The sequence below is a fragment of the Rutidosis leptorrhynchoides genome, chromosome 8, assembly GCF_046630445.1.
Source record: "Rutidosis leptorrhynchoides isolate AG116_Rl617_1_P2 chromosome 8, CSIRO_AGI_Rlap_v1, whole genome shotgun sequence".
Classification (NCBI taxonomy): domain Eukaryota; kingdom Viridiplantae; phylum Streptophyta; class Magnoliopsida; order Asterales; family Asteraceae; genus Rutidosis; species Rutidosis leptorrhynchoides.
In genome coordinates this window covers 43,134,741-43,138,513 of record NC_092340.1, presented here as the reverse complement: position 1 = coordinate 43,138,513, position 3,773 = coordinate 43,134,741, and the positions used below count along the sequence as shown (strand labels likewise).

At 30.0% G+C, this 3,773-nt stretch overlaps 1 long non-coding RNA gene across 1 annotated transcript; it reads left to right on the top strand.

The window, feature by feature from the left end:
• The first annotated feature begins 879 nt into the window (after window positions 1-879).
• On the top strand, window positions 880-3,286 carry LOC139862862 (uncharacterized). Its single transcript, XR_011764306.1, has 4 exons — window positions 880-1,427; window positions 1,738-1,951; window positions 2,194-2,251; window positions 2,650-3,286. It is a non-coding gene; the product is annotated as an uncharacterized lncRNA (long non-coding RNA).
• Window positions 3,287-3,773: the final 487 nt, after the last annotated feature.

Genomic DNA, 3,773 nt, shown 5'->3' with positions numbered 1-3,773 from the left:
TTCTTCAAACAAGTTTAGAATCAACTAAACTATGTTCTAGTTTATAAACTCTTATATAGATAGCTATAAACATATGAATTGAACAAGAATTGAAGTAGAGTTTTTACCTCAAGTTTAGAATATAAAGTTGCTGGAAAGAAGTAGTAGAACAAAACTTGAGAGAGTTCTTGCAAGTGTGTGTAAAAATTGGAAGTAAAATTTGAAAAATGAATGTGTAAAAATGAGTTAGAAATGGTGCTTATTTATAGGCTTGAAAATTTGGTTTTTAGTGAAAATATCTATGATAAGTTAAAATGTATTAAGTCATGGATAGCATATTAAATTGATTAGGTCATGGATGACATATTACGCAAATAAATACAGATTTCTATTGGTATATACCAATAGTAAATACTTCTAGAAACTGTGTATAATACGGGTAAAAATACCGTATGAATGCGAGTAGAATTCTTTGAGGAAATTGAACGAAAATACAAGTATAGCTATCCTTTATATGTATTGGTATATTATAAAGTGTATTTAATATTTGTACGGATGTATTTACACTCGTAATACATTATATGTAAATACATTTTAACATAAGTTAATTACGTCGTTTAAATAGTAATATATATATATTGTTTGAAAACTCTTTAAATTAGTAGTATGAATATATATATATATATATATATATATATATATATATATATATATATATATATATATATCTATAACTTATAATAATACATATACATATGCCACGTGTCTACTAATACATATTTCCCACCCCTTATTCTTCTAATGCCTCACAACTTGACATCTGTCCACAAATCATTGGCCGAACTTTTTAACAATTAAAAAAAAATGTGTTCGAACGTCACTTGCTTCTTCCCCATTCATTCATTCCTTCCATACTCTCCATCCCTAAAAATCAATTAGGGTTTTCATGTAATAACACTAAATCGTCCACCCAAATAACAAACATCTGCCACCAAATTACAACTGTCCCTGTTGTAAATGCACTTCCAAATTAAAATTAAGGGTATCCACCCAGGGTTTCATATGTCACGATTCACAAATCAGTTCCAAATCAAAATTACGACAATGAATTCGCCCTCAATTGATTACCCAGTCGTTATGCCAACTGTCGCTAGCGCAAATTCCATAACCAGAAATTACGGCAATGGATTCACCTTCAATTGACTAATCCGACGTTATACCGACAGTCACCACCGCCATCGATTACTCTGTCGTTATACTCGGTCAATACCGTTTCCTATCGCGAGAATGTCGATGATGAAGATTTAGGCGGTTGCGAGAAGCAAGTTCTAAGCAGAAATCCGGCGGTGGCGATGAAGATCTCGTCGTGGAACTCAAGTAGAAAGAAAGCTCCAGGTCTTGGATTATTAATTGAAAAGCATTGAGTAAATTAAAGTATAGATTTCACTGTAAGTTTTTTCACTTTTTTGTTGTTTTATTTATTATTATTATTTTTTGCTAATTTTTTTTATTTTTATTTTTACTTTATGTGAATTTAGAAGGAACAATGATATTACTTCATTTTATCTTTTCAATTCTAATCTTATGTCTAATTGTTGTTTATGCAATAATAATTTCATGTTTGTTTGTTTGTTTTTTCTTCTTTAATTGTGTAAACATTTGAACTGTATTTAGTTTCGATGGTTTTGTAATTGTAGGCTGTTTTAGTTCATGTTTTTAACTATTATAATTGATAATTGATGATACTTGAATTTGCAGAGTTCGTTATCTTCCTGGGTATGAATGGTTAATGCCTCAATTGCTTTGTTGTGGAAGTCATTTTCGGAGTGTCGCTGGAATCAAGCTTGTGAATTGGTACATATTTCTAATGAGTTAGTTCATCGTGTTAGTGTTAGTTTGGATGGGAAGTTTTCGGAGGACATTCTATATATCATGGGAAGTTTTTTTCTTTTTCTTGGAGGACATTCTCTAGGTAAGCTTCTGTTATATTATGGCATCATTTATAACATGCTTTTGAAATATGTACCTTACTTAAAAAGATTAGTTGTTTAAGGATTTGAATACTAATTAGACCAGAAATATATTAATGACTAATTGACTGCATCTTCTATTTTCTTTATAAAAGATTATTTGGTAAATTTCGAAATTTGCTTAATTTATTGACCGTCTTCAATTCAAGATCTCGATTGCATCAGTTTTTATTGATTGCATCAGGTTTTATTGATTTACAAAATCAAGATTGCTGAATTTAGACGTCCCATTGGAACCGAAGGTGCATAATAACCCTATGCTATTTTCAATATCTCGATTGCATTTATGTTTGGTACTATCGAGTGTAAATATCAAGAACTTATCAATCTTAATTATGAGGGTAAAATTTTTGTTTAACTATCTACTGAACGAGAGTTTGCTAAAGGTATCCACTTCTATTTTTATTTTGTTAAACTTCATTATTTGTGGTTGTGGGTGTTCGCTTTATACACACATCCTTAACTAACAATGATGGTAAGTATGTATGGGTCAACATGGGCGGGTTGGGTAAGGCTGCAAACGGGTAAGTTATTGTATGGGTAATATGTTGTAGATGTAAATAATAAAATATCATAGTTGTTGCTCTATTGCTATTACTGCCAACCCAAAACCTACTTTTTTGATTTTGAACTACTGCAGTTAATTTGGGATTTGAATTCGGATGTCGAAGAGCGTAAGGTATTTTGACAAAGACAATGATTTTAATCCTGTAAGTTTTTATAGATTGTTTTTATTTTATCAAGCACTGTATTGTATTTGGATTGACTATATTTGGGGATGTTACTGAATCATTAAATTTATACTACATGTATATAACGTTTACTGAATCATGATACCTGTGGTATCATCTTCACTAATATAACGTTTATTTTTAGTGGTAATTTGGCCGAAATTCAAAGAAGATAATGCAGACTTCTTCACTGCACAAAAGGAAACTTACCATGAGTGGTAACATTTTTAAATTATAAAAGGGACATATGTAACACCCCGGTTCTAAAGAAGAAACGGGTAGTCACTTTTATTAATAATATTAAAGTCTCGATGGCATTTTGAACAAACGACTAATCGCGAAAAGAGTATCATTAAACATCGTGAAAGAGTTCATGGCGTGGTGAAAGCTCACTTGGCTTAACCCGGGTATGTATTTTATTATACTACATAAAAAGGCTTATAAATGGGGTGTGCCATTTGAGCGGGTCATGTACGAATATTAACGTATTACTATACCAAGTTTTAAGTCGCCGTGCAACGCACGGGCTATTAAAGCTAGTATATATATATATATATATATATATATATATATATATATATATATATATATATATATATATATATATATATATATATATATATATATATATATATATATATAATACTTTGTTAATATACTTAATGAGATATTTAATTATCATATTTTCAAGTTAAATATATATAAATCCATATATATACACAATAATTAAATAATTAAACAGTTAAATCAAGTTATGACGTTCGTGAATCGTCGGAATAAAAGGGTGACCAAAAGCTTGTGTAAAACTCTTTCTGGAGGTTCAAGACTTATTAAAATTCATTGCTTATCAAGTCGAAATTATTAAATCATGTAAATAGTATAATCAAGTAGTCGGAAAAATCCGGGTCATTTTACACATAATTGTTCGTGAATCGTCAAGAGCAGTCGATGGGTAAATGAATACATGAACACAGTTCAAAGATTTTGAGATTTCAACATTACAGACTTTACTTATCGTGTCGGAAACATATAA